General features: G+C 39.8%; 1 protein-coding gene across 4 annotated transcripts in view; it reads right to left on the bottom strand.

The window, feature by feature from the left end:
- The window catches only part of LOC148853054 (glutathione S-transferase zeta class-like), a 119,102-nt gene that overhangs the window by 40,776 nt on the left and 55,630 nt on the right, over positions 1 to 22,696 (bottom strand). For 2 of the 4 annotated variants that reach the window (XR_016098749.1, XR_016098748.1), the window contains one exon: positions 1,275 to 1,390. The exons of the other annotated variants lie outside the window; for them this stretch is intronic. The gene's annotated coding sequence lies outside the window, so the exon portion shown is untranslated. The remainder of the gene's footprint in view (positions 1 to 1,274; positions 1,391 to 22,696) is intronic. 4 annotated transcript variants of the gene reach the window in all.

Genomic DNA, 22,696 nt, shown 5'->3' on the forward strand with positions numbered 1-22,696 from the left:
ACAAAAATTCCGAGACTCCATGTGCCATGGCTCTATATTCTGCTTCTGCGGAGGATCGAGCCACAACTGTTTGTTTCTTACTCCTCCAAGAGACAACATTACCAGCCACCAGACTGCAATACCCTGAAGTAGATCTTCTATCATCAATATTTCCAGCCCAATCAGCATCAGTATAGGCTTCAAGTTTCAGATGACCATGTTTGGCAAATAGAATTCCTTTTCCTGGAGAGCCTTTCAGATAGCACAAAATCCGTTCTGCTGCTGCCATATGGGTATCTCTAGGAGCATGCATGAACTGGCTAATGCAACTGACAGCATACGCGATATCTGGCCTAGTCATGCACAGGTACAAAAGCTTCCCAAGAAGTCTCTGAAAGACCCCTTTGTCTTCCAACAAAGTTCCATCCGAAGCTGAAAGTTTGTGACTCATATCAATAGGAGTTGCAGCTGGTCTTGCACCCAATTTTCCAGTTTCAGACAACAAATCAATGACATATTTCCTCTGGGAAATAAGAATCCCATCCCTGGAATATTACAGAGTATGGGCCCAGAATAAGGCCCACAACAGAGAGAAACATAACATAACATGAAATGACAGTCTATGGGCCATTCGGCCCATCTTCTCTACAGAGTCCCCTGAACCAGTCCATATTCAGCACCACTTTTGTTTTCAAACTCTGAGGAGTACATCATGTAAACACTCCAAATATGATTTTAGATGACTTCTACAAGTATACTGAATAAGGACAAGCAATAACAGAGTTCAGCCAACCACAAGAAGGCAATACACTGAGTTCAGCCTTCAAGAGGTAAACAGAAACTTCTAGGCACTTAGCCGAAGTACCCTTTTCAAATCTGGACTTCAAAGTAAATACCTCTTGGCACTCAGCCGAAGTACCCTTTTCACAAACACAATGTGGGCAATAGAGACAACCCCACTGTCAAAAGAGAAAAGGCCTCAAGAACAGTTCGTACAGCCCCTCAAAAAACAGCCAGGTATAAGCAACAATCCACAGCCTTGTTACAGGGATGTTTCGGCAGTTTGACAGTCCAATAAGGAGTGAAAAACAGCCCAGAAATTTCTGGGTTAAACCAGATTCAATGGCAGCCGAAGGTAGTACAGAACAACCAAAGTTTTTCGAACAGTTCAACAATCCAAACACATTCGAAAGCAATACAAAACAACCAGAAGAAAACTGAACCCAGAAATCTAAGTGCAACTTACAGTTTCAAACCAGAAGAAAACTGAACCCAGAAATATGAGTACAACTTACAGTTTCGAGCTTCAACAGAACCGAACTGTTCCTCTTCCCCTTTTTCTTTTCTCTGATTCTTCCTGGCCACCGAACCACTTCTCCAAGAGATTCGAGTCTTGGGCACTTCCAATGACCTCCAAGAATCAGGCAACACAGTCAAGCTTCCAGCCCAAGGATATTGAATTTCAGGTATGCTCTGATACCATGAAGAAAACTGAAGAGAAGAGAGTTGAGGGTTTGACAATGAGGGTCTGAGAAGAGGGTTTCGAACTCATGCTCTCTCAGCCCCCTAACACTGTTTTATTAGATATATTTGAATAATTACAAGGAGGCCCTTAGTTGGGCAAGAATTTACAAAGAACTTAGTATTGACAGGATGGGCCCAGAATAAGGCCCATTACAGAAAAGAAACATAAATAACAAGAAAGAATAAACAACCTACAACCTATGGGCCATTTGGCCCATCTTCTCTACAGTCTTATTATAGCTTCTTTGTTATTATCTCAGTTTGTCTACTTTGTTTCTTTCTCTTTATCTCTTTCCTATTACGTCTTTTCTAGGATGGGGCATTATGTCCTATTCATTGTAGAGATTACCAAAGTCCCACACAGACAATTTGAGCTAATATATTATCTTGTCTTCTTGTTGTATGTCTTTGGACAAGTAGAGAGTGTGGACTTGGAAGACCTTACGCAAGCAAGAGCTGAGTTAGGCCAGGCTGGGTTGAGCATGCGCATGCCCGCCAACCATGTTGTGTCATGTCACACACATGATTCCCTTACTATACTATATTTCTTGTTTTAATTCTTATCCTCAGGATTTCTTGTGGGTTTCTCTCCTTGGGACCCTCAACCTACCTTCAAGCACGTCAGCCTATATATAGGTAATGTGCAGATGAAGTAAAATGGGTCTCTGTGAGGTTTTGAGTGGTTTAAAGGGGTCTATTGTAGAGACTGGTCATGAAGAAGAAGACCACATCACAAGCATTTTGCTGCATCTCTCTTATTTTTTGGTAATAAATAAAAAATAAAACTTTAATAGCAAAAGAGGAATTACAAGAAAAGGTGATAAGATATCACCAAGAACAAGTTAGGCATGATCCCATTTCCTGCCCAAACCCTCATACAAATGGAGTGTCCCTCATAACCAATTTAGAACCTAATTCTGCCCTAAGTTACTCAATTTTCATAGGATATCCATTTTCGAATTCCATGAATTTCTTTTCTTGTAAATTCTTCCTCCCAAAATGAGAAGCCCTAATGCTTTGCTTACTAGGATCCTTGTTTCAACAATTTTTTCCAGAAAAATTCTCTCCTCTATCTTCTCTTACTCAATCTAAAACCTCCTCACCCCCATCCTCCTGATCTAGGTCGTCCTTTTCTTCTTTCCACTATCTTCCTCCTTTTATTCCATATACAATCCATTTTATTTTTCTTGCCATTTGGATTCTATTTTCGTCTTACTTTTCTCATTCTTTTCCAGTACCTTTTCAGGGTTAGTATTCTTCTCATCACCCTTTTGTAATCTATATTTACCCTTTACACTCTTTTTCTCATAGACCCTCTTGATATTAGAATGCCCTGCTCCCAGAATTCCACTCTTCAAACAATGAAACACTTGAGCGACATGAATCAAGTTCCCACCAAGATTTAAAATGTTAGTGCCGATGGAAATATTGGTTGTCCAAATATAGGAAACATGTCGAAAATGATAGAATATAGTATGGAATTATTGTAAAAACTACAAACATGGTGAAACATTGTACTATATGCAAAAATATAGAATGTTATTCTATGAAATGATACAAGAAGCATAGGCACATATTTTTAAATTATTATCTTGTTCTAAATCATTAAACAAAGCTAAAAAACGAAGGTTATAAACAAAAGAATATGTTTTCAAGTTGTCCTATAAACCTTAAGGTTCAAAATTACATGATATAATGAGTTATAGCAAAATTTAAACTCATAGAAAATGCAAATAGATCTAATAGATCAACCAAATAATTTATTATACAAACAAAAACTATTATTTAACTTCATGTTTGAAATGAATATCAAGTTCGCTCAAAGTGGTAATCATATAAGTTAGGCAGGCAACAAAATTCCTACTCTACATATTGTAAAGAGACTGGGCCGAATGGGTCCTAGCATCTTCTCTTGTAATATCTTTTCTTTTCTTGTTGGTTAATAGGTCTGTTATTTCTTTTTGTTTAATCTCTTTATGTTACTGCCTAGCTAGCCACCCACTTAAGGGCATACTCTGACATTAATTCTTAATAAAAAAGGATTAGAGGAGAAAGGGAAGATAATTCGAACCTTTCTTCTTCCTTCTCTTTTCGGCATCTTCTTCTCTTGTACTGCTGCTCTTACTTCTCTTCTTCCTTTTTTTCCCTCTAATCTTCAAATTTACACCTAATATTTGAGGATTGATTTACATCTTGGTATCAGAGCAGGTCTATTTCTTCCTTTTTTTTTTATTTCTTCCTCTTTTCCCATACACCCTTAGATTAAGAGTGTATGGAGAGATAGGTTCTCTATAGTTCAGAGGATCTCTAGCCTAGTTGGTAGAGGGTTTGGAGAGTTTAAATCTAGATGGATATTGCCAAGAAGTGGTGTTGTTCTGTTGTTGCCCAAAACCCTAGCTGATTAGAGATTTTCGAAGGTACAGGTAAAGGTGAAGCTTTGGGTGTGGCACTCTATGCTTGAGAGGTGTCTTTTGACTCCTAAAGAAGGGCGGCTCAGGTTTGGAAGAGATTGGGAAACTCTGGTAAGAGCGGCTGCATCTTCTTTCTTCCTCCCCAATAGCTAGACTAAGTAAAACCCTAGTTTTCAAGCATCTGGGTTCTGGTTTGACTTCAAGTAAGTTTATATAGACAAAATTTATGGTTCTTTCATTTTCGTTTGATTAATGGAGCCATACGGAAGTGAGTCCAAGCAAGTGCTGGTTTCCAGCCATGGCTCGGTAGATTCCGTTTTGACTGGTGTGACCACAATCAAGCTAGATGGGACAAATTATCTTGCTTGGGCATAGTCTATAAGAATTTATGTCTATAATAGAGGAAAACTCGGGTATCTACAGGTAGTAAAGTGAAACCCGAAGTGACAGACCCTGAAATTGAGAAATGGATGCAAGAAAACTATATTGTCATAGGATGGTTGGTCAATTCTATGCAACCTCATATAAGTCCGCATTATCTCTGGATGTCTTCGACTAAGGAGATATGGTACAGTGTTACTGAGACTTATTCACAGAAGTCGAATGTAGCCAGAGTCTATAAGTTGAAAAGTGATGTGAAGAACCTAAGATAGGGAGAGAAGAGTGTAGCAATCTACTACTCTATACTGAAATCCCTATGGCAAGAAATTGATGTTATGGAGACAGTTGTATGGGAGAGTAAGAATGATGCTGAAATGTATAGGAAGTTGGTGGAGAGAAATAGGTGTTTGAATTTCTCACTGGACTCAACTCTGAGTTTGACATCATTAGGAAAAATATCCTGGCTAGAGATGAGGTTACTCTTTCCCAGGCATATGCTATGATAAGCAGTGAGGAGAGTAGGCGGCAGGTTCAGTTGCAGAGTCCACCTACAGAACACTTTGCACATGCTGGAATAAAACCAAAGGGTCCTACTGAGAAAAAGAAGCAGATATGTGAATATCGCAAGAAACCGAGGCATACAAAGGACACTTGCTGGAAGCTTCATCCTGAGCTTCTTCCTGATAGGTTTAAGAATAACAACTCTAAGAAGGGCAGTCAGGTAGGAAAGCCTAAGACAACTAATGTTGCTATAGTACCTAAAGGAGGAAATAAGGAGAGAAGAAAAATCAACCATTGAGCAATTGGCAGCAATGAAGGCGGATTTTGAAAAGTATGGGAGGCTATTAAATCACTTGGAAGCTACTATTTCTTCATCTCACTCTTCCAACAACAACACATCATCTTCATCTACATTTGCTCACTTAGGTATTCGTGCTTCCGCAAATCATGCTTTAGTTTCATGTAATCATAAAATCCCTTAGATTATTGATTCCGGTGCATCAGACCATATGACCAGCCTATCTAATCTCTTCTGCTCATACCACCTTCTCTCTGGCAAAGAGAAAATATCCCTTGTTGATGGGTTTCTTGCTCCCATCTCTGGTAATTGTCCTTCATGTCCCTAAACTTAACACAAACCTTTTATCTGTTAGCAGCTTAACTAAATCCATGAATTGTAGCAAAACTTTTTTTCCCACTCATTGTGTTTTTCAAGACCTACAATCTCAGAGAATGATTGGGAGTGGCCATGAGGCAAACAGAATATAACAAAGTCTTGTTATGTCACTTTCGGTTTGGTCATTTGTCATTTTCTACTTTGAGCCATTTGTTTCCAGATATGTTTAAGGGAGTGTCTTTATCGAGTCTTCACTGTGAGTCATGTGAACTGGCAAAGCACTGCAAACATTCTTATTCAATAAGCAATAAAAGATCTCTTTCTCCTTTTCATATTGTTCATTCTGACGTGTGGGGGCCATATAATTTTCCAACTATGGGGGCTTATAGGTACTTTATCTTTTTTATTGATGACTACTCTCGTTACACTTGAAGTACCAGCTATTGTGCAAAAATTTCATGAACTCATCCTCATCCGGTTTAACACTCAGATCAAAATATTCCGTTCTAATAATGCTAAGGAGTATTTTGAGAAAACCCTCTCCGCCTATCTTGAAACTTTTGGGGTTATTCATCAAAACTCTTGTTCCTACACTCCATAATAGAACGGGGTGACGGAAAGGAAGAACAGACATGTGGTTGAAGTTGCCAGATCCCTCCTGTTTGCATCCCATGTTCCTATAAAATTTTGGGGAGATGTTGTTCTTACTGCTACTTTTTTATCAACCGTATGCCCTCACGGGTCCTCAACATCAAAACCCCCTTTAGCCTTCTCTTCCCGGATGAGGATATTTTTTCTCTTCTACTCCGTGTTTTTGGGTGCACTTACTATGTGCATGTTCATAGGGAAAGTTATTCTATTTGCCAAACATGGACACATGAAGTTGGAAGCTTTTACTGATGCTAATTGAGCAGGATGTATTGATGATAGGAGATCCACCTCAAGTTATTATGCTCTAGTCGCTGGGAACATTGTGTCATGGAGGAGTAAGAAACAGTCTGTAGTTGCTAGATCCTCAGCTGAAGCAAAATACAGGGCAATGGCACATGGTGTGTCAAAATTACTGTGGTTACGATCCCTTTTAGAAGAATTGAGAGTTGACTACGAGAAGCCAATGATGTTCTACTGTGACAACCAAGCAGCTATCAACATTGCACATAATCCTGTTCAACATGACAAAACTAAGCACATTGAGGTTGATAGACATTTTATAAGCGAAAGAGTTTCCTCAAGGGAAGTTTGTTTGCCATTCATCACATCAGACGAACAATTGGCTGATATCTTGACCAAGGGAGCTTCAAGAGGGAAAATAACACACTATATAAGCAAGTAGGGCATGATTGAATCTATGCTCAGCTCGAGGGGGAGTGTAAAGAGACTAGGCCAAATGGGTCCTAGTATCTTTTCTTGTAATATCTTTTCTTTTCTTGTTTGCTAATGGGCCTCTCTTAATGAGCCCGTTATTTCTTTTTGTTTAATCTCTTTATGTTACTGTCTAGCTAGCCGCCCACTTAAGGGCATACTTGTCATTACTCTAACATTAATTCTTAATAAAAAAGGACTAGAGGAGAAAGGGAAGATAATTCGAGCCTTTCTTCTTCCTTCTCTTATCGCCATCTTCTTCTCTTTTACTACTTCTCTTACTTCTCTTCTTCCTTTTTTTCCCTCTAATCTTCAAATTTACACCCAATATTTGAGGACTGATTTACATCTCATATCTACAATATTGTCACCAACTTGTATTATAATAATATCTCTTGTACTAATCATTGTTCTGGTAGTGTTCACTAGGGGATACGTCGATACTAGTAAAATTTCATGTCGCTACCCATGGAAATGGAAATATGTTATGGAAATATTAGGAAATTTGTGGACATTTTAACCCATGTTTCCTATTACTTATTCCCTTGGATTTTTCCAAAATTTCCATTGTTCTAGAATCGTTACAAGTCCCATCCATTCCAGCCACCCTCTCCCATTATCTTTTATTTTTAAGAAAATAATGAATACAATGTCAAATATACCCTTGATAGGCAGTTGTTGCAACTTAAAAAGAGAGAGAATAAACTACTGCTCAACAAACTTCTAACTAATGGAATGTGGTCCCAACATGCTAACTAAACAAAACAAACAAATAACCATAGGATCCTCAACACTCCCCCTCAAGCCGAGAGTAAATGCCACACATTCCCAACTTGCACAAGTCATGTTCAAGCTTGCTCTTCGTAGCTCCCTTGGTAAAGATACCAGCCAGTTGTGAGTCAAAAGAAACAATATGATAGGCAAACTTCACTAGCTATTACCCTCTCTTATGAAGTGTCTATCAACCTCAATATGCTTTGTCCTACCATGCTGGACTGGATTATGGGCAATGTTGATTGTTGCTTGATTATCACAATACAACACCATACATTCTTCAGCAACAATCCTAAGCTCACCTAATAAGGACCTAATCCAAAGAAGTTCTAGGACACCATGTGCCATAACTTTGTATTCTACTTCTGCACTTGACCTTGCCACAACTGGCTACTTTTTACTTTTCCATGACACCATATTCCCTCCTATAAAAATGCAAACTCTTGATGTAGATCTCCTATCATCTAGGCACCATGCCCAATTTGCATCTATATATGCTTCTAGTTTCAAGTGCCCATGATCAACAAATAACATTCCTCTATAGGATGTTTCTTCAAGTATGCAAGAATCCTATCAATAGCCACCTAGTGCTGAACCTGAGGAGCATGCATATACCAACTCACAACACTGACAGCATAGGAAATATTTAGATGGGTCATGCACAAATATAGTAGTCAGCCCACCATCCTCTAATAGCTCCATACATCCTTTACCAAGTCACCATTTGAACCATTAATCTTGTGGTTCTAATCAATAGGAGTAGGAGTATCAACTAGGTCAACTCCTAGATTTCCAGTTTCCTATAGTAAGTCCAACACACACTTCCTCTAGGATATGAATATCCCATGTTTGGATCTTGCAACCTCAATCCCTAGAAAATACTTCTGATCACCTAGATCCTTGATTTCAAATTCTTGTAGTAATGATTTCTTTACTGCATCATTCTCACTCAAGCCATTCCTTGTAACCACAATATCATCCACATATACAATCAACACCGATATAAGTGATACTCTCATTTTCACACAGACTGTATGATTTGACTGAGTGTGTATGTGTGTATATCCAAAACGAATCAAAGCTCCCCAAAACCTATCAAACCATGCTCTAGGTGACTACTTCAAGCCATATAAGGACTTCTTCAATCTGCAAACATTTCCTTCTACATCATCATAAAAATCAACTAGAAGGTCCATATACACTTCCTCCTACAAATCACCAAAAAGGAAATCATTTTTTACATCAAGTTGGAAGAAAGGCCATGAATAAGTAGCTATCAATGACGAGATTCTAAACTGAACTCATTTTAACCACCAGTGCAAAGGTCTCTAGATAATCAATTTCATAGATCTATGTATACCCTTTTGCAACTTGTCTTGTACCTTTCTATACTATCATCAACCTTGTACTTCATAGTGAATTCCCACCTACATCCAACTATCTCCTTCTCAACATGTAAATCAACTATTTCCCGTGTCTAATTTTTAATCAAAGCCTCCATTTCCTCCTGCTTAGCTATTCTCCACTGGTTTAGAGAGAGCCTCACTAAAATTCCTGGGTATAGATACATAATCAAGGGAAGAAAGAAAGGTGTGGTAGGCAAGTGATAGGCTACTATAAGAAGGATGGTGTGAGATACAATGAATTGTACACTTTCTCTTTCCCTTACGAAGAGCAATGAGAAGATTAAGATCACATGCAACATGGTACCATAGCTGATTTGTCAATCCCAAACTACCTCATCATAACATTTCTCCTACTCTCCTCTCCATACACAAAAGAATATACTCGAGAAAGAGACACTTTCTCTAGAAAGAATGTTTTGTTTTGCAATATCAAACTCAGGATTAAGTCCATCCAAAAACCCAAAACCGTTATTCTTCTCTACCAGCTTCTAATAAGTGGTTGCATCCTTAGTACTCTCCCAAACAACAGTCTCTAAGTGATCTATCTCCTACCCAAGGGTCTTCAGAGTAGAAAAGTACATACTACATAGAAAGAGGTCTATCTCCTTGCCTTGTATTAATTATTTGGTTCCTCAACTAATAAGCTCTGGCCACATTATGTTTCTAAGAATAAATCTTAGTTATTCCATCCCAAATATCCTTAGCAATATCAACCCATTAAAAAAATTACTAATATGAGGCAACATAGAATTGCATAGCCAAGACATCACCATGTAATTCTCTAGCACCCACCAAGAAGAATTTGTATCAGGTTTCTACTCCTCTCCAATAATATATCCCAATTTTCCACGTGCACCAAAAGCCATCTTGACTGATTGTACCCATTCCAGATAGTTTGTACCATCTAATTTAACTATAGTGATAATCCCGTATCCAAAAGGATCACTGGTATTTCCTACACCCAGACCTACGTCACTGGTCAATTTTTGTTCAACACTACAGTCCACCATATTAAGTATGTGTTTGGTTCCGCGGGCATTTATGGATATGAGAGAGGAGAAAGTCAAAATTTGTGAGGGAGCAAAAGAAGAGAAAGAAGAGAGAAAAGGAAGATAAGCCAAAAAATGCTGGCCGCCCTCTCCCATTATCTTTTATGCTTAAGAATGAGTACAATGTCAAATATACCCTTGATAGGGTGGCTGTTACTAACAACTTAAAAAAAGAGAATAACTATTCCTCAACAAACTTCTAACTAATGGACTGTGGTCCCAACATGGTAACTAAACAAATCAAATAACTAAAACAACAAATAATCATAGGATCCTCAACAATATGCAAACAGATTATTGGAGTGATTCAGTTTCTACTCCTTTTGCAAGCCCTCACTAGTTAATGGAAAACCTTCCCTTCTAGATTCCAATGACCCTATCTCCTCATCATTTCCAACAAACCTAGTAGTCATCCACTCCCATTTGTCACCATCCTCAATTCCTTTTCTTCTAGTTAAAGCTCTCTTTTGATGCTTGAAGATGACACCTCTCTTCCCTCTTACCGTCCTGACTTTAAAACATCACTTTCATTGAAACTACATTGAAGTGCCCTTCAAACTCACTTCCCTCCTCAATGAAGATGACAGAGGGCCAAGCTTACAGTCCCTTGAGCTATTTTCTTCCCACCCAACCGTGTTCCTTTTACTTGGCACCCCTATCACCGAAGAATTCAATGAATTCCAACTACTACGCCTCTCCACAAAAGAAACACTCGAGTAAGATGATGATGGACAGAAATTACTGTCCACCATCATCCCCTTATTAGATGTCACGGGCACCTTAAATGGGTCATGTGCTTCCCATGGACTTAAGTTGCACACCTGTCCCAACTTTTTCTTATCAACTCTCCACTTTTGAGCACCTGTCACGTGCACCTTAAATGGGTCATCCTTGAAGTCCCCACATGATCACTTATTGTGTCACATGACAGGCCCTAGAATCCCAAATCCAACAAAACAGCTTGGTTCAACCCTAGCCCCTCCAGTGGACCAAGAATTTGACAGCCCCCCCCAGTCAAAACCCAATCATATGATCTTCCATAGGATGGATCTTGGCTCACTCCTATTACAGCCTCATGCCATTTCAACTCCCCTTGTATGATTTCAAAATTCAAAATTTTTTGTTCAACACACCCACCTGTCGTTACCTGAGCATAGGATCTGACACTTGCCTCCCCATCTACTTTTTCCATAGAAACCTGACCTTCCATCTATGCAACACTTTTCTCTGTTTCATCTCTCTTATATATGTTCTCCCTTTCTAAGGTTATAACTTCATCTACCACTAACTTTATTCCTTCAATTTTTCTATGACTTTGAGATAGCATCTAGTTCACTGCTTTGGGTTGTGAATGCACACCTCACCAAACTTGGAGCAGTTGTATCCTAGAGGTCAATTTCCAGTTCTCTTTAGCACCATTGAACTTGATCCTAGAGGCACTTAAATTGTTTTTAAGGAGAACAAACCTTAGCCGTGCCTCAACTTTTTAACCATTAAGTTTTCTGTTCTTATCCTTTTGCAAATTACTTCCACATAATAGGATATCGCCTTGTTGGTTTGTTACACTGATAGTCTCATTATCATATTTAGATAAATCCATGGTTCGCAATATCAACAATATTTGGAAATATATCCCCAAAATATCCCCATTTTCTAGGTGGCAATACGAAATCTTTTGGAAACCATTTTTTTTCCAAATATCCCCAATAGTTTGCTGACATGTCTGTGATATTGTAGATTTCATTGATACACTGTCTATTTAAAACTTAAAATTTTAGAACATTATTAAAATTTGTTCAGTATGTCATTAATGTAGAGAAGATGGGCCGAATGGCCCATAGGCTGTTTATTCTTTTCTTATTATTTATGTTTTTCTGTAATGGGCCTTATTCTGGGCCCATCCTGTCTATATTATGTTCTTTGTAATTTCTTGCCCAATTAAGGGCCTCCTTGTAATTATTCAAATCTATCTTAATAAAACAGTGTTAGGGTGCTGAGAGAGAGAATGGTTCAAAACTCTCACTCTCAAACCCTCATTGCCGAACTCTCAAGCTCTACTCTCTTCAGTTTTCTTTATAGTATCAGAGCATACCTGAACTTCAATATCCTAGGGCTGGAAGCTTAACTCGTGTTGCCTGATTCTTGGAGGTCATTGGAAGTGCCCAAGACTCGAATCTCTTGGAGAAGTGGTTCGGTGGCCAGGAAGAATCAGAGAAAAGAAAAAGGGGAAGGGGAAGGGGAACAGCTCAGTTCTGATTTGAAGCTCGAAATTGTAAGTTGTGCTCAGTTTTCTGGTTATTTTTTGGGTGTGTTTGGACTGTTGTAGTGTCTGAAACTTCTGGGTTGTTTCTATACAACTTTCGGCTGCCCTTTAATCTGGTTTAACCCAGAAATTTCTGGGCTGTTTTCACTCCTCCTTGGACTATCAAAACTGCCGAAATATCCTTGTATCAAGAGCTGTGGATTGTTGCTTCTATTTGGCTGTTTTTGGGGACTATACGAACTGCTCTTGAGGCCTTTTTTCTTTTTTAACAGTGGGGTCATCTCTATTGCCCTTTCTGTGTTTGTAAAAAGGTCTTTTCAGCAATACTGATTGGTATTCACTCTTCTTGGCTATTTCTTTGTTGATTACCTTCAAGTCCCTGATTTGAAAAGGAACTTCAGTTGAGTGCACAGTGCCTAGAAGTTTCTGATTACTTCTTGAAGGCCGAACCAAACTGTTTTTTGGCTGACTCGTGTAGAAGTTTCTGCTTCAGTCTTGGTTCTCACAACTTTTGGGTGTAAGTTGGCCTTGTGTATTGCCTTCTTGAGGACAGTTGTACTCAGCTCTTGCTCGTCCTCATTCAGTATACTTGTAGAAATTATCAGAAATCATATTTGAAGTGTTTACATGATGTACTCCTCAGAGTTTGAAAACAAGAATGGTGCTCAAGATGGACTGGTTCAGGGGACTCCAAGTGATTCTTTATTGATTGTGACCACAGTAAAACTAGATGGAACTAATTATCTGGCATGGTCACAACCAGTAAAAATATATGTATGTAGTAGAGGAAAGTGGGGATTCATTTCCGGGAGCAAAAGGGCTCCCCCAGAAGATGATCCATCATACGAGAAGTGGATGCAAGAAAATTACACTGTCATTGGGTGGCTTGTGAACTCAATACAGCCACAAATTAGTCAACACTACCTATGGATGAATTCAGCAAAGGAAATATGGGACAGTGTTGCAGAAACCTATTCCCAAAAACTCAATGTGGCCAGAGCATATAAATTGAGAAGTGATGTAAAGAATTTAAGGCAAGGGGAGAAACCTCTAGCTATATATTTCTCAACCCTGAATTTCTATGGCAAGAGATTGACCTAATAGAAACTGTAACTTGGGACACCACCAATGATGCAGAGACCTACAGAAAATTGGTTGAAAGGAACAGGGTGTTTGAGTTCTTAACCGGAATAAACCCAGAATATGATATCACAAAACAGAAAATTCTTTCCACGGAGTGTCTCATTGTCACAAACTTATGCATTGGTGAGTAGTGAAAAGAGCAGAAGGGCTGTTCAGGTTCAAGGGGCTGATATTAGTGATCACTTTGCGAATATGGGGGTTAAACCTAAAGGGAGTATTGGATCTTCTAGTGGCACAGGAAAGAAAGAAGTTATATGTGAGTACTGCAAGAAGCCGAAGCACACAAAAGAAATGTCTGCATGTGCACAGTTGGCAGCCATGAGAGCAGAATATGAAAAGTTTGGGAAGATGATCAGTCAACTGGGTGATGTGACTTCTACTTCCAACCCTTCAGGGAATTCAGCTTCCTCTACATTTGCTCACTCAAGTATAAGGGCTTCTGCCAATCATGCAACCACTTCAGTTAATCTCAAGATCCCTTGGATTATTGACTCAGGTGCTTCTGACCATATGACCAACCTTTCTACCTTGTTTGTTTCATATGACTTACTTCCTGGATGTGATAAAATCACTTTAGTTGATGGTTCACTTGCCCCTATCTCTAGTAAGGGAACCATCAAGGCTACGGATTCCTTGTTCCTACCTTCTGCCCTTCATGTACCTAAACTACATACAAATTTGTTGTCTGTAAGTAGTTTAACTAAGTCTCTAAATTGTTGTGTAACCTTTTTTCCTTCCTACTGTGTTTTTCAGGATCTAGAGTCTCAAAAGGTGATTGGGAGTGGCCATGAGGGAACGGAATATACCTGTTTGATACTCCGGGACAATTCACTGATCATCATGGGAATGCTGCACTCGGACCTGTTTCTTCCGAGTCTATTAGTCGGATTATGTTGTGTCATCGTCGTTTTGGTCATTTGTCTTTTTTTTCCTTGAGTCATCTATTCCCTGAACTTTTTAAGGGAATTAGTTTGTCTAGTCTTCATTGTGAGTCTTGTGAGTTATCAAAGCATTGTAGAAACAATTATCCTTTGAGTAATAAAAGATCATCTTTTCTTTTTAATATTGTGCACTCTGATGTGTAGGGGCCTTACCACTTACCCTCCATGGGTGGCTACAAATATTTTATCCTGTTTATTGATGATTTTTCTCGATTCACTTGAATATTGCTGCTGAAATCCCGTGATGAAGTTCCAAGGCTTGTAAGACAATTCCATGGGTTTGTTCTAACTCAATTTAATACCAGGATTAAAATTTTTAGATTTGACAATGCAAAAGAATATTTTGAGAAAAACCTATCCTGCTATCTCTCTGACATGGGGGTTATTCATCAAAGCTCCTGTGTTAGGACCCCAGAACAGAATGGAGTTGTTGAAAGGAAAATTAGGCATATTGTTGAAGTTGCAAAAAGTATCTTATTTGCCTCACATGTTCCTACAAGGTTTTGGGGTGATGTTCTTCTTACTGCTACCTACCTTATAAACCATATTCCATCCAGGGTTTTGGGGTTTAAGTCTCCCTTCAATCTCCTTCATCCGGACAATGACCTTTTTCCTATTTCTCTTCGTGTCTTTGGCTGCACCTATTATGTACATGTCCCACATGTCCAAAAGCATAAACTTGAACCCAAAGCTCAAAAGTGTATCTTCCTTGGTTATTCCCCCACACAGAAGGGTTACTGTTGTTTTGATCCTAAGACTGGCACTCGGTATGTCTCAATGGATGTCACCTTTGATGAGCTTTCCCCCTTTTATGGTTCCTCTCCAGAAGGACATTGTCCACAGCGGGAGGATTTGTCACAGGTGTTTGCTCCTCCTCTTTCTGTCCCAGTTGAGTCTTTGGATGTGCCTGCTTCTCCTTCAAATGTATCAAGGGTGGATCATTCGTTCCATTCTCCCTGTCCCAGTACTCTTCAACCTCTACCTCCTCATCCTATCCTCAATCCCAAGGTGTATCAAAGGCAAAGATCCAGAAATGTGTAGGTTGTTTCTCCTACAATACATGAGCCTCATACACTCCCGGTCACAGATGAGACAACAGGTACAGTTTCAGCACCTTTGGAGTCATCCTTCCCTGACCTTGATATTCCCATTGCTGCTAAGAAAGGAAAACGGAAGTGCACTGAACACTGCATTTCCAAGCACCTTTCTTACAGATTGCTTTCACCTTCATACTTTGCATATCTCTCCTCTGTGGCTTATAACCCTATTCCCAGGTCTGTGTCAGAAGCTCTTAAGATTCCAGAATGGAGGGATGATATGAGATATGAAATCGATGCCCTACACAAGAATGACACATGGGAAGTGGTGGATTTGCCTGAAGGGAAGGATCCAGTAGGTAGCAAGTGGGTCTTTACTATCAAAAACCAAGTTGATGGCACCATTGAACGGTACAAGGCCAGGCTGGTTGCAAAAGGCTATACACAGATATATGGGATTGATTATCTGGAGACCTTTGCACCTATTGCCAAGATGACATTTGTGAGGGTTCTTCTATCTTTAGCTGCTCACTTTGACTGGCCTCTTTATCAATTGGATGTGAAAAATGCATTTCTGAATGTGAATTACATGAGGAGGCTTATATGTCTCTTCCTCCAGGGATGTATGGAACTGATATGAAAGGAAAGGTATACAGACTGAAGAAATCCCTTTATGGACTAAAACAGTCCCCTAGGGCATGGTTTGAGAGATTTAAAACAGCACTTGTTAACTTGGGTTATGTGCAAACACAGTCCGATCATACTCTTTTTGTGAAGAGGAGTGGACCTCTGGCAGTGTACCTCATTGTGTATGTAGATGATATTGTAGTGACTGGTAATGATGCCTTAGGAATTCATGATCTAAAATCTTTTCTCCATACAGAATTTGAGATTAAAGATTTGGGGAAATTGAGATACTTCCTTGGCATAAAAGTGGCTCGATCCAATGATGGGATTCTTATCTCCCAAAGGAAGTATACTCTTGACTTGCTCTCTGAAACTGGAAAGATGGGTGCTAGACCAGTTGCTACTCCTATTGATATGGGTCATAAACTCTCTGCCTCAGATGGGACATTGTTAGAAGACAAAGGAAGTTTCAGAGACTTCTTGAGAAACTTTTGTACCTATGCATGACTCAGCCAGATATTGCATATGCAGTCAGTTGCATTAGTCAATTCATGCATGCCCCCCGAGACACTCATATGACAGCAGTAGAGCGAATCCTATGTTATTTGAAGGGCTCCCCAGGAAAGGGAATTCTGTTTGCCAAGCATGGTCATATGAAACTTGAAGCCTACACCAATGCTGACTAGGCCGGAAACAATGATGACAAAAGATCTACTTCTGGGTATTGCAGCTTGGTGGCTGGTAATGTTGTTTCTTGGAGAAACAAGAAACAATCGGTTATTGCTCGGTCTTCCGCTGAAGCAAAATACAGGGCCATGGCACATGTAGTTTTTGAATTATTATGGCTAAAATCCTTGATGGAGGAACTTGGGGTTGAACATGACAAGCCAATGATTTGTACTGTGATAATCAGATTGCCATTAACATTGCTCACAATCCAGTGCAACATGATAGAACTAAGCATATTGAAGTTGATTGATATTTCATTAGGGAAAGGATCTCTTCGGGTGAAGTATGCCTTCCTTTCATCACATCTGAAGGACAGTGGGCAGATTTTCTCACCAAAGGCATTCCCAAGGCAAAACTTCAGCATGATACTAGCAAGCTTGGCATGATTGACATCTATGCTCAGCTTGAGAGGGGAGTATAGAGAAGATGGGCCAAATGGCCCATAGGCTGTTTATTCTTTTCTTATTATTTATGTTTTTCTGTAATGGGCCTTATTTTGGGCCCATCCTGTCTAAATTATGTTCTTTGTAATTTCTTGCCCAATTAAGGGCCTCCTTGTAATTATTCAAATCTATCTTAATAAAACAGTGTTAGGGTGCTGAGAGAGAGAATGGTTCGAAACTCTCACTCTCAAACCCTCATTGTCGAACTCTCAAGATCTACTCTCTTCAGTTTTCTTCAATTAAAATCATCATAATTTTTCTAAAAGAATCAATAGGGAATTGGTGATTGGATAACTGGCTTACCACTTTGATATGATCCACTTACTAAGTAATTATAATTCAAAAGAAAAAGAAAAATTCATATAATAACAAAAGAGTATTCTCAATATAATCAAAGCATATAGTAACAATAAAGATCTTAACAGTGGAAGAACAATAGTCAACAAGAAGAAGGGAAGAGAGAGAGGGGGAGAAGATAGAAGAGAAGAAAGAAGATTGGCAAACTCGTGGCGCCATATTATATTAATATTTATAGGGCAACCATAATTAAAAGGGAAAATACCCTCGTGTCCCTGTTGTAATTAAAGTATAAGAACAGTAATAAAAGAACTACTTTAAATAGACCAAACAAACCCTAACTAAGCAGAATAAGAATATAAAAGTAAACTATTTCAATACTCCCCCTCAAGTTGGGACATAGATGTCAATCATGCCCAACTTGTCACACAAATTATCATGCCACACATGATGAAGGCCCTTAATGAAGATGTCCGCAAGTTGTTCTTCTAAGCTGAAATATGGAGTGCACACTTCTCCACTCACAAGTTTATCTCTAATAAAATGCTTCTCCACTTCGATGTGTTTTGTTCTATCGTGGAGGACTAGATTAGCAACAATGTTGAGAGCATCTTTATTGTCACAATAGAGTGACATGGGATTGTTAATTGCAAAACCCAATTCACCTAGCAGGTTCTTTATCCACATGATTTCAACAACTCCATGAGACATAGCTCTGTATTCCGCTTCAGCACTAGACCTAGCCACCACACTTTGCTTCTTACTTCTCCAAGTGACTAAGTCTCCTCCCACAAAGGTACAATACCCACTAGTAGACTTTTTGTCATCGATCACCCTTGCCCAATCAGCATCTACACTTCAACCTTCAAATGCCCATGTTTCTGGAATAGCAAACCGGCTCCTGGGAACTTTTTGAAGTATCTAAGGATCCTTTCTGCAGTTTCAAGGTGAGTTGTCTTAGGATTATGCATGAACTGACTAAGGACACCCACTGCATAGGCAAAATCAGGCCTAGTCAGAGACAAATACAAGTCTCCCTTCAAGTCTCAAGAACTTCTTCATATCTTTCAAACACTCCCCCTGACTGTCTCCAAGTTGATGGTTAGGTTTAATGGGTCAATCAATTGGCTTCACCCCTAACTTGCTCATTTCCCCTAATAGATCTAGTATGTATTTCCTTTGGGAAATAAAAATGCCCTTTTGAGAGTAGAAAACTTCAATCCCAAGGAAATAACGCAAGGGTCCTTTTTTTTTAAGCAAAGGTAACTTTTTTATTGAAGAAGCAAACTGAAGTACATGAGAGGATGTACTAAAGCCAAGAAAGGATTGGCAGGATTACAAAGGCAAACAACTTTCACTAAACAAGCAATCTCTAGAGACCCTTGATTTTGCTAGGATATCAGCAACAGAATTTTGCTCCCTAGGAATCCAGACCAACTTCACATTCATAGAGCCTAAGATATCCCTGGCTTCAAATAAGAAGTGAGCTAGTCTCCAAGGCCCTCCCTTATCTTGTAACCAAGCTATTGTATTTGCAGAATCCCCTTTAATGGTTAAGGAGGATAAACCTAGCTGTTTGGCAAGGCGAATTCCTGTGAGTGCAGCCAAAACCTCTGCCTTTATGGCATCATCCCTCCCAATCGGACCACTGTAAGCTCAGCAAATATTCCCCCATTCCCCTCGGATTACACCCCCCAATTCCTGCTTGACTTGTGGATCCTTGGGCGCTACCATCAAAGTTTAGAGTCATTTCTCCTTCTTCTCTAAGAGCCTGTCTCATAGTCCACTCAGATCTTGGAGAGGAGTGTAGGATTTCTGGAAGGTTTCTCCGGAGATCATTTAGGGAGAGACCATTGAACACTTCAGCGTCGATTGCCCAAAGGTTGCAGAGATGTGTGATGTAGGAAGTTAGATCTTCAACATTTCTAGATTTATTTTCAAAGGTTCTATTGTTCCTTTCTTCCCAAATGCCCCACAAAACTGCATAGGTCACTGTATTCCAGTAAAATCTTCCTCTTTTTCCTAGCCCTCTGCCTTGCCATTGCCACAAGATGTCCACCACCCTCTCCGGGAACACCCAGCTGTAACCAACTAGGTTTAGGAAGAAGTGCCAAATCTTTCTAGTGACTGGGCAGTGGAGAAGGATGTGATCAGTTGTCTCCTCGTCGCCAAGACAAAGAGGACAGACATGAAGGGAGATGCAAAATATGCCTTTAAACTTTTTCTGAAGCAACTCACAGGTGTTTATTCTCTTTAAACAAGCTTCATACACAAAGAAAGAGACTCTATGGGGGATGTGTGATCTCCAGATTTTCTTAGCCGGAAAAGGAGGCCTCTGATCTTCTGATACTAGAGCCTTGAAAAAGGAGTTAGAGGAGAACTGACCAGCAGGAATAGGTTTCCAGATTCTTTGGTCAAGGGTAGCAAGAGAGATGTAAACCTCATTAAGAGAGTTCAGCAAACTAGCTATATCAGCAATTTCTATCTCTTAAAGGCCTTCTGAGGTTTAGGTTCTGTGAATAAACCCTAGTTGATTCTAGGTCAAAGTAGAGAAGAAGAAAGAAGAAAGAAAAGAGAAAGAAGAAGAAGAAAAGTGTTCGGCCAGACTAGAAGAGAGAATGTGAAAAATCACTCTCCTAGCCGACGCACTTGAATTTTATTCATAAAACATAGAGTTACAAGAAAGACAATTCTGTCCCTCATAGAAGATGGGACACATAACTTAAACTCAGATACAAAAGACCTTTCACTTTCAAAGAGGTACACCAGAATGACCAAAATACCCCTGACTCGAGCATTCTAACACTCCCCTTCAAGCTGGAGAGTATATATCATATAGTCCAAGCTTGTTACAAATGTAATTTATTCTTCCCTGAGACAATCCTTTTGTTAAGAGATCTGCCCACTGATTTCCTGAGCTCACATTAGATGTACTTATTACCCAACTTGTCACTTTCTCTCTCACAAAGTGACAATCCACCTCAATATGTTTAATTCTTTCAAGGAAGATGGGATTGGATGAGATGTGAACAGCAGCTTGGTTATCACAGTATAGTTTCATGGGTTTGTCAATTGAGAAACCCATATCCTGTAGTAAGTTCTTCAACCATACTAGTTCACATGTGGTATGGGCCATAACCCTGTACTCTTCTTCTGCACTACTTCTTGCCACCACTGTTTGCTTCTTGCTCTTCCAAGTTACAAGATTGCCACCCAAGAAGGTACAATACCCTGTGGTTGACCTCCTGTCTGATATAGAACCAGCCTAGTCAGCATCTGTGTACCCTACTATCTCAAGAGTTCCTCCCTTTTGCTATAACAAACCACGACCTGGAGCACCCTTTAGGTACCTAACAATTCTCAGAACAGCTTCCCAATGAGGAACCCGGGGATGTTGCATAAACTGACTCACCACACTCACAGCAAATGATATATCTGGTCGGATAATGGTCAGGTAGTTCAACTTCCCCACCAACCTTCTGTATCTTCCAGGATCATCAAACTCTTCACCTGCATCCACACTTAACTTGGCATTGAGTTCCATAGGAGTCTCTGCTGGTTTAGCACCTAACAACCCTGTTTCTTCAAGTAGATCAAAAACATATTTTCTCTAACACAAGTTGATCCCCTGTTTTGACCTCGCAACCTCTACTCCTAGGAAATACTTTAGCTTCCCTAGACTTTTCGTATTGAAGTGGTCCTGTAAGAATTTTTTCAACCTATCAATTCCATTACGGTCACTTCCAGTTATGACAATATCATCCACATACAAGACTAGCAAGATTTTCCCATCATTTGAGTTATAGTTGAACATAGAATGATCACCCTGACACTGTTTCATCCCAAAGGTCTTCACCAATTCACTAAACTTGCCAAACCATGCACGTGGAGATTCTTTCAGTCCATAAATTGCCTTTTTTAAGCCTGCACACCTTACCAGCCTCCCCCTGAGCAACAAACCCTAGTGATTGCTCCATATACACCACCTCAACAAGATCACCATGTAGGGAGGCATTTTTTATGTCAAGTTGTACGAGAGGCCAATCATACATAGCAGCTAATGAGATCAACACCCAAACTGAACCAATTTTAGCCACAGGAGAGAATGTCTCCATATAGTCCACACCATATAACTGAGAATAGCCCTTGGCCACTAACCGTGCCTTCAGTCGTTCCACACTACCATCAGGAAGATGCTTCACTGTATAGACCCATTTACACCCAACAGTGTGCTTACCAAGACGAAGGGTGGTGAGTTCCCACGTGTAATTATGTTGTAGAGCAGAGAGTTCTTCCATGGCTTGCCGCCACCTTGGGGAGGTAAGGGCTTCCTGTACAGTCTTGGGAAAAGGAACCGATGAGAATAATGATATAAACTTGCAATGAAAAGCAGAAAGGTGAGCAGTGGAAACATAGTCTAAAATGGGATGAGAAGTACAAGTACATTTACCTTTCCGCAAAGCAATAGGGAGATCAAGATCTGAGGGAGGAGCAATAGCAGGATCTGTCGACAGGTGCTGAAGTGGAGGAGGGGCCGAAGCACTTCTACGGGTATACACTTGAGTAACAGGCATATGATGTGCATCTACAGTAGGAACGGGAGCTACGGGAAGAGGGTCCACAACCGGTACAGGAAGAGGAACCACAGAGGGAGAAGAAGATACCCCAGCATCTGAGAAAAGTGGAACCGATTCAAAGAATGTGACTTCAGAGCACACAAACGATTTATGAAATTTTGGGTTCTAACACTTATACCCTTTTCTGAGTCCTCGAGTATCCAAGAAAAATACACTTCGTAGCTCAAGCATCTCGCTTGTCTATTCCAGGCCCCAAGTGTTGAACAAAACAAACACAGCCAAAGACTCTTGGGGTGAGAGGAAATGGAGACAAAGTGGGAAACAACACAGAGAAAGGGGATTGACTTCCAAGGATTGACATGGGCATCCGATTTATCAAAAAACAGGATGTAAGAACAGCATCACTCCAAAAATGCTTTGGGACATGCATATTGATCATCAAGGACCGAGCAGTTTCAAGAAGATGTCTATTTTTCCGTTCAACTACACCGTTTCGTTGCGGGGTGTAGGCACAAGAAGTTTGATGAATTATTCCATGATGTTCTAGGTATTGCTGAAATGCTGAGGAGATGTATTCTTTGGCATTATTGGAGCGAAGTATTTTCATATGAATACCAAATTGAGTGCATATTTCAG

This window comes from Nelumbo lutea, chromosome 5 (genome assembly GCF_056320005.1).
Source record: "Nelumbo lutea isolate HS-2025 chromosome 5, American lotus-T2T, whole genome shotgun sequence".
Lineage (NCBI taxonomy): Eukaryota > Viridiplantae > Streptophyta > Magnoliopsida > Proteales > Nelumbonaceae > Nelumbo > Nelumbo lutea.